Source organism: Electrophorus electricus, chromosome 12 (genome assembly GCF_013358815.1).
Source record: "Electrophorus electricus isolate fEleEle1 chromosome 12, fEleEle1.pri, whole genome shotgun sequence".
NCBI classification, from domain to species: Eukaryota; Metazoa; Chordata; class Actinopteri; order Gymnotiformes; family Gymnotidae; genus Electrophorus; species Electrophorus electricus.
In genome coordinates, this window is record NC_049546.1 from 20,212,062 (window position 1) to 20,220,536 (window position 8,475).

An 8,475-nucleotide genomic window follows, 5' to 3' on the forward strand; every position below is an offset into this window, starting at 1 on the left:
AGTTCAGTCTGTGGCATTGCAGAGTAGATCACAGTTACTTGGAACTGCTGATGGATAACCTCAGTTGCTGTGGCTCCTCCCACATCCTGACTACCTCCCCTCCTGTGACTAATCCCCCCAAACAAAGAGAATCTCTAGACTGACTGGGTGACTTTTCAAGGGTCTTTCCTACTCTAGATGGGTTTCAACAAACTTACATTCTGTGAACCCAGAATTTGACCAGATGACAATGGGCTCTCCTTTGATTCTTGGTTCCTCTCAACATTTCTAGGGCAATTTTTCCTTGTCAGTGTTGCCTTTGGTTCACTTACTGTGGGCTTGCACTCTGACATCTTTGTGACGAAGTGGTAGTAAAAAGTGTTACTTTACACTCTACTGTTTTGTTTCATATCTGAGTACACACTCAAATCTGACAAGTCAGTCTCTGTACTTCCACATGTATCCTCTTTAAACTTCAACTTCATTTATTCATTTCTGCATTTATGTGATGTTGTTATTTGTTAGGATGAGATTATCTAAAACATATATAGTTTTAAAATGATCACGGCCCTTTCTTAAAAGTAATGTATGTTGTACATATTTAACCTCATATGCTTACGCTATGAAACTAGACGCTATGTTTCAATTCCCTTGTAAGTGTTTCTATGTTTTAGTGTGATGGTTCTTGTTTTTGAAGAATACTTTGCTATCTTCCAGTCCATGGTTAATTCATGAGTGTCCATGTTATTGTTAATGTTTTATAGATAATGTGTGTATTTAATTTATGTATTTCTTGCCAGTAAGCATTAGCAAATCTTAAGAAAGACAAAAAAAAAGGTTTCCATACACTGTATTTGCATAAAGGACGTGTATTATCAGACACTACCAGTCAGATCTTGTGTTTGTTTGTTTTTTTCTATGTGCATATTCGTAGTGATCACAAGGTCTAAAACTGTGTTCTCACACCATTCTTTCTCAGATAGCAACTAAACAACTGATGTTGGTACTGTACTCATGACAAAGTGATGATGACCTTATAAAATATTCTTATTCCTGCACTGACAGGCTCTGTGTTGTTTAACTCTGCATGTCCTGACCAATAAAATAAAGTGTCATGACTTTAAAAAATTATGAATGCACCAAAATGCATTATTCAGGAAATAAATTCTCATTGGCTGGAGGATGTCTTGAGGTCTTATAATTTTTAATTTGGCTTTTATTGTAAAATGTTCCCTTGTTGTCCCCTGTGTTCCATGATGACCTTCTGCATTAATAATTTAAAAGCTGGCAAATAAAATTGATTTATTATTGTACTGATAATATGTTTGGCAGATTAATGTAACTTTCAGCCAGCACTATGTGAGGCTGAATAAGGTGATAGAACTCAGCGGTTTCAGTTGAGCACCTCTGGTCAAAAATAATCCAACCAGCACCCCTCCACCACCCTTTTTCGGGTTAGAGATCATTATCTGCACTTATATTTCCTATAGAGTAGCAAGAATAACCAACAGAAAATCAGGCCCCAATCACATTTAGAAGTGGTGCTCACATTTAATGATTAGTATACACATAGTTATGATATTGTTCAACATTGTTTTTCTTTAATAGTTTCTTTTTATTTACCCAGATGTTGTGAATAGTGTAAATCTAGTAAATCACAAAATAACATTTTAGTCTCAGTGCTGCCAGAAAAAGTTACACATGTCTTGATACCTCATATTTTGAAAGAATCAGTATTTCCTAATACCAAACTACATAAATCCTTTAGTATATAGATACTAATATAAGGACAGTCACCATTAACAACTGCAAGAATGATTGAGGTTTCTGGCTACCATAAACAAATTGTATTTATTTTGTTGATTTTTGTCAGAATTTTGCCAAGCATACATTTTCCATCACAAATCAGTTTAAGTCCCACTACCACCAGGCTACCACTGTTGGGCCTCTGAGCAAGACCTTTAATCCTCAATTGCTCAAATAGTGTTCAGAATTATAAGTCACTTTGGATAGAAATGTCAGCTAAATGCTCTATATGTATATTATGCTGGTCTAAGTGTATGTTTTGTAATTGATTTTGGTTTTGTAATTGTTCTGGGTTATAAAAAAGCCTACCTTTACGCTTCCTATTGTCAGTATCACACATCCAGTTGGCTTGTGTTGGCATTTGTGTTGTACCACCTAAGTAACACTTGTAACACCTACAGTATTAAATATTTAATAAAAATAGAGTCTATCAAATTTAATATTGGTTATCTTTAATTGTCACGGGACAGCCTGCTGCGTGTAGGGGGGTTCATCCTTGTATGTAGCCACACCCCCGTGATGGCATGCACCTGCACAGGTTTAATGTTGAGTGTTTGTCCATCATTTAAACCTCTGTCAGTGCCTCATTGTTGGTCAGTGTTAATATTCCTGTTCATGTTAGTTTCAATTTTCTTACTGTCTCTGTTAATGTAAATTTTAAATATCCCTGTCTCTGTTAGTCTTCAAACTGTTTGTATGTTTATGTTCACTATAGTCCCTATAGTCCCTATGTGTGAGTGCCACCATTGTTCGTGTTTTATGTTATTAAATGTCTCACCATGTCAAGGGAGTTTGTGCATCCTGTATCATGCCCTGCAGCACTCAGGCCACCATTACAATAATAATAATATGTTTAAATATTTATATCTGATATTTAATATCAGACGCTAAGCAACAAAAACAAGAGGCACAATGCAATCTTCTAGTGTGAAGAGAAGATATAAGTGTCGACAGTCATAGCTAAGTAAACTCAATGGGTAGAGATCAAAACATTGTGGATATTATTTATCAGTCACCCAGTTTTCAGCACAGTGGTTCTCTAAGACAAATGTAGCACTTTATTGTTGAAGCTTGAATGAACCAGCAGAAAGACAATATACCTTAAATATCAGAAAGCAGATGAACAGGGAATAAAGACTTAGAGATCACAGTTACACAGCACCTCCTTTACAACACTGAATGTGCCAGTAAAGAGACAATGTATCCAGACTTCATTTAGGATTATAGAAGGGAAGAGAGCTAATAATCTAGATGATAGTCAGTAAGACCTGAACGTTTCACTTCAGAGTACATGCTGTCTTCAGGCTGTCCCCTCTTCTCCTGCCCTCTTTTGGCTTTCCTCTCATTGAAATGTATGGCAGCATAATTCAACTCTTCAGCATCATGTGACTGTGGGAATGAACAACAATGTTTAGTGAACATTGCTGTCATTCTGATCCTTATTTAGAATATGACTACTAGTCTGAAACACAGACCCAGTGAATTACCTTCTCCTCCTCCTCTACAGCAGTGCAGTGTTGCATGTCTCATACATCTCTACCATAATAGCCTCATGCATGTGTGTCAATGATGCCATAATTAGACTACAGCTAAAAACTATATCAGCACCACAGATATGAAACAGAGGAAGCTGAGCCGAGCAGAGCCAATAACTTTCTTAGTAAAAGATCTCATATATTTAAATGTATAAATGGTAGTAAATTGCTTTTTAAGATTTGCATATCTTAATATTGTTTATGATTAAAATAATATAGTAGCTCGTCATTCTGCTATTTACATTAGTTGCTTTGTCTGAAACAAAGCAATGAAACAAATGTACATAATGTGAAATACAGCATATTTTATCAGAGTAGGTGCACATCACTAAATAAATATCCTTACTTTCAAATCTGACCTTTTCTATTATGGGGGGCATATCGTAATATGCTAACTAAAAACAGCAAATAATGTAACATCTACTATTGTCATGTCTATGATTGTCTAGTTGCTAAGCATTATAAATATTTATATATTTAATGGCACAAAAGCACAGCTGCACAGGTTGTACCTGACTGGTGGTTTTCTCCATCATAATAACTTGTTGAGGTCTTGCTGTGGTTGAGGAAAAAATACAGTATTAATTGTAATTGACTCATTGAATATTACCTTCCAGGTTTGTTGCAGAATTCATATCAATATTATCAATATTTCCTAAAGATACAAATAATATGAAATCAGGAATTATTGTGTACCTTTGTGAGTTTCAGAGATTTCTTATATAAATATAAGACTTTAGTGGACAATTCTTTGGGGAACTTTAATGCTGAATTTTGATACAGTGATGTGCATTACTCTTGATATGATGATAAATAGAACACAAATACTGTAAAATATTAGGTTACCTTGATTATACTAGATTTTTGTGACTTGTCCCTGTCGTATAGAACCTTGAATGATAATGATTATTTTATTTTTTGATAATTATTTTATTTAAAACAAACAGCCACAAAGATACTTGCTTGACTGGTTTGTTTTTGAGGAATTCAACCCTATTCCTGCACTGTCAGGTGCTATTAGGTTAGGTTTTTGTCCTGGTCAATAAAATGCTCAAAGTGTCTGCTCTTAGTTCATATTGGGTTCCCTCACCTGCTTGAACATGTTGACTACTAAAGAATTACCAGGTACTTTTATAAAATGTGTATCTTATATTACTTTGCAGTTTATGGACTGAAAACACTTTGCATTTATTCAGAATTTTAATTCTCTTCATAAAACATCTGTGGCATTGACATTAAAATAATAAATGTTTGGTGCTTTACTTATAGTCCATTGTTAAGAAGTTTAAACAAAAACATTTAATTACCTGTCACATTGACGAAGGTATAAGAGAAAAAGTGAACCCTTGTTGCTTCTGGTATTCCACAGAAATAAGTTCCTTCATCATGTGTTTTAGCATTTTGAATAGGCAAACATTTGTGCTAGTAATCCACATCATTGTAACTTTGGAGTTGTTGAATGGAGAAGAAAATATGTCCTGTTTATTTGTTTGCACTGTTCCTACTTGCTGAGGCTCCTGCTTCAGTCTTTGCTTGTACAAAATGCACCAAGGCTGGTCACTGGGTGTCGCGTTCAATGCACAGATAAGAGTGCTATTTTTTCCAGGTACATTCATGACTGCTCATTTAGCAGCTTTTTAAATTTGAACAGAACCTATAAAATGTAATGGAGTCATATCAATAATGAAAAACATGTGGACAAAAGTTATCCAAAGCAAATAAACGACAGTGGGGAAAATAATTATTTGATCCCCTGCTGAATTTGTATGTTCACCCTTACAAAGACATGAACAGTCTATCATTTTCATGATAAGTTTATTTTAACAGAGAGAGACAGAATATCAACAAAGAAATCCAAAATAAAAACATTAAATAAAGGTTAATCTTAAAGAGTTTGTACAGTTTTGGCTCTGGCACTGCAGTGTAGATCACAGTTACTTGGCGCTGTTGATGGAGAACCTCGGTTGCTGTAGCCCCTCCCACATCCTGACTACCTCCCCTTCTGTTTCTTCCTCCCACATCCTGATCACCTCCCCTTCTGTTTCTTCCTCCCACATCCTGATCACCTCCCCTTGTGTGACTTCTGCCCCCAGACAAAGAGAAGCTCTAGACTGACTGGGTGCCTTTTCCTGGGTCTTTCCTGCTCTAGATGGGTTTCAAACAAACTTAAATTCAGTGAACCCAGATGTTGACCAGAACACTATGACTATGGGTTGTCCTTTGATTCTTGTTTCCTCTAAACGTTGCTTCTTTATGCTCTTTGGCCATTTTTACTTGTCAATGTTGCCTTTGGCTCAGTCACTGTGGGCTTGGACTCTGACGTGTGTGAAGTAGCTTTGTGACAATAGGTGCTGTAAAAAGTGCTATATAAATAAACCTGACTTTGAAACTTGACTTAATGTTACATTGTACTGTTTTATTTCATATCTGAGTACACACACACTGCTCTGACCAGTCATTCTCCCTACTTCCACATGTACACACTTTCTACATGTATCCTCTTTAAACTTCTTTCATCTTTTCTGCATTTATTTTTGATGTTTGTTATGTTATGATGAGATATTCTAAGACATATATAGTAATTTAAATGATTATGGCCCTTTCTTAAAAAGTAACATCTTTTGTACAAATGTATTCTCATTCTTATGGTATGTATCTTGATGCTTTGTTACACTTCCCTTGTAAGTGTTCTTAATATGTTTTACTGCGATGGGTCTTTTTCCCAAATTTATTTTTGGATTCTTCCAGTTCATGGTTAATTCATGAGTGCCCATGTTATTGGTATTGTTTTATAGTTGCAGAACCGATAATCTAAGTACTTACTTTATGTATTTCTTGCCAGTGAGCATTAGCATATCTTAAGGGCGGTAGTTTCACCACACTGCATTTGCATAAAGGAAGTGTATTATCAGCCACTATCAGTCTAAGCTTGTATGTTTTTTTCCCCCCTATGTCTATATTCACAATGACCACTAAGTCTAAAACTGTTCTCACACCATTCTCTCAGATAGCAGCTAAACAGGAAAGTAAACTGATGGTGGTACTGTACTGATGACAAAGTGATGATGACCTCATAAAATAACCCTATTCCTGCACTGCCAGGCTCTGTGTGGTTTAACTCTGCAGGTCCTGGCCAATAAAATACAGTGTCAGCTCTGAGAAATTGATGAACGCTCCAAACTGCATTACTCAGGACATAAATTCTCATTGGCTGAAGGAAATCTTGAGGTCTTATTTTTATTCATTTTTATTGTACAACCAGACAATCTCCTGTTGTCCCCTGTGTTCCATGATGTCTTTCTGCATTAATAAAAAAAAAAAAAAAAAAAGACTCCAAAGACCCATAAGCAAAAATATTTTTTAAACATCAAAAACAATGCATATTTTATATAAAAATGAAATATTTGTATCTGGTACCATCATCAGACAAGAACCAGTCATAAACTAATGCTAAAGTTTCAAAAGGTATCAAAAACAAAAGCTCTTGTGACAGTGGCACAGAGGGAGTGAGATGTGAGTGCAGTTTAGGAGAGTTTTTATTCTCTATGGTAATAAACACAAAGCTGGGTAACGGCAAAATGTAACCAGCATATACAATATGCCGGCAGTAAGACTCATAGCACAGTGACGGTAAAGAGAAGGATACTTCAGGCAACATCATCTTAGGTGCTGTCAGCAAGCAATGAACTGTGGGAGAGCACCCATAGGCTTTAAATAGGGGGAGGGCATATAAGGCACAGGTGCTGGTGATTAGTAATCAGGTGATTCAGAGCAGGGCAGGTGCAGTGTGTGTGTGTGAATACCTCTCTAGCTGGGATGCACACTGCACACTGTGACAGCTGTAAGGTGTGTTAGCCTGCAACACTCAAGAGTTACATTTGTCAGGAGGAGAGTATGAGTGTGCTCATAATGTAATATCTATATTATGCAGACAAGATGATTTAGGGGGATGAGTACAGCATGTGTTTTAAAATTGAACTTTGGTATATTCTATTTTTATAACTAGGATGTTTCTGTGTATTGTTTCCCTTGTGTGACGCATGATAGTAATGAATCTTGTATCCTGTGTGACACATTTTTGAGCATTTAACAAACATGACAGACTAAATTATCCAGTGCCAAAAACACATACTGGCAAATAAAAATGATTTATTATTATACTCATGGTATGTTTGGAAGGTTTATTTAAGTTTTCAGGCAGCACTATGTGAGGCTGAATAATGTGATAGAACTCAGTGGTTTGAGTTGAGCCCCTCTGGTCAAATATAATCCAACCAGCACCCCTCCACCACCCTGTTTCACAGAGAGATCATTATCTGCACTTCTATTTCCTACAAAGTAGCAAGAACAACAGGAAATCAGGCCCCAATCACATTTAGAAGTGGTGCTTACATTTAATGATTAGTATACACATAGTTATGATGTTGTTCAACATTGTTTTTCCTTAATAGTTTCTTTTTATTTACGCAGAGGTTGTGAATAGTTTACATCTAGTAAATCACAATATAACATTTTAGTCTCAGTGTTGCCAGAAAATGTTACACATGCCTTGATACCTCAGCAATGAAAGAATCAATATTTCCTAATACCAAACTACATAATTCCATTAGTATATAGATACTGATGTAAGGACAGTCAGCATTAATAACTGCAAGAATGACTGAAGTTCCTGGCTGTCGTTCACTTATTATATTTATTTTGTTGATTTTTGTCAGAATTTTGCCAAGCATATATTCTCCATCACAAACCTTATATTTAATAATCAATAGCTTTTTGTGCTGTGTTCAAGTTGTTATAGTTCTATCATAGGGTTACATCTCTTCAGAGCCAGCTGTGTTCATAGATTAAGCTTTTGACTAAACTGGAATGTCACTGGTGATTCAGTGATTCATAGTAGTGGCAATTTTGTAAAAGGTCATTACAGGAAACCAAAACTCACAGTGATGTACAGACTCCCAGCTTTGCTGTCTTCATAGAAAAAAACATTACTCCAAGTAAAATGCAAACACATTTGATCAATTTGTAATTTTTACTTAAAGATTTTTAGTCATTGAACTGTCATTGACTGATGGTAGCTCAGTGTTTAAGGTACTTGACTAGTAATCAGAAGGTTGCCAGTTTAAGTCCCACCACCACTAGGTTACCACTGTTGGGC

The 8,475-nt window shown here is 35.8% G+C and overlaps 1 long non-coding RNA gene across 1 annotated transcript; it reads right to left on the reverse strand.

Moving 5' to 3' along the window:
- Positions 1–3,146: 3,146 nt before the first annotated feature.
- On the reverse strand, positions 3,147–5,017 carry LOC118242250. Its single transcript, XR_004776706.1, has 3 exons — positions 4,628–5,017; positions 3,833–3,876; positions 3,147–3,174 (listed from the first exon to the last, which is right to left on the reverse strand). It is a non-coding gene; the product is annotated as an uncharacterized LOC118242250 (long non-coding RNA).
- Positions 5,018–8,475: the final 3,458 nt, after the last annotated feature.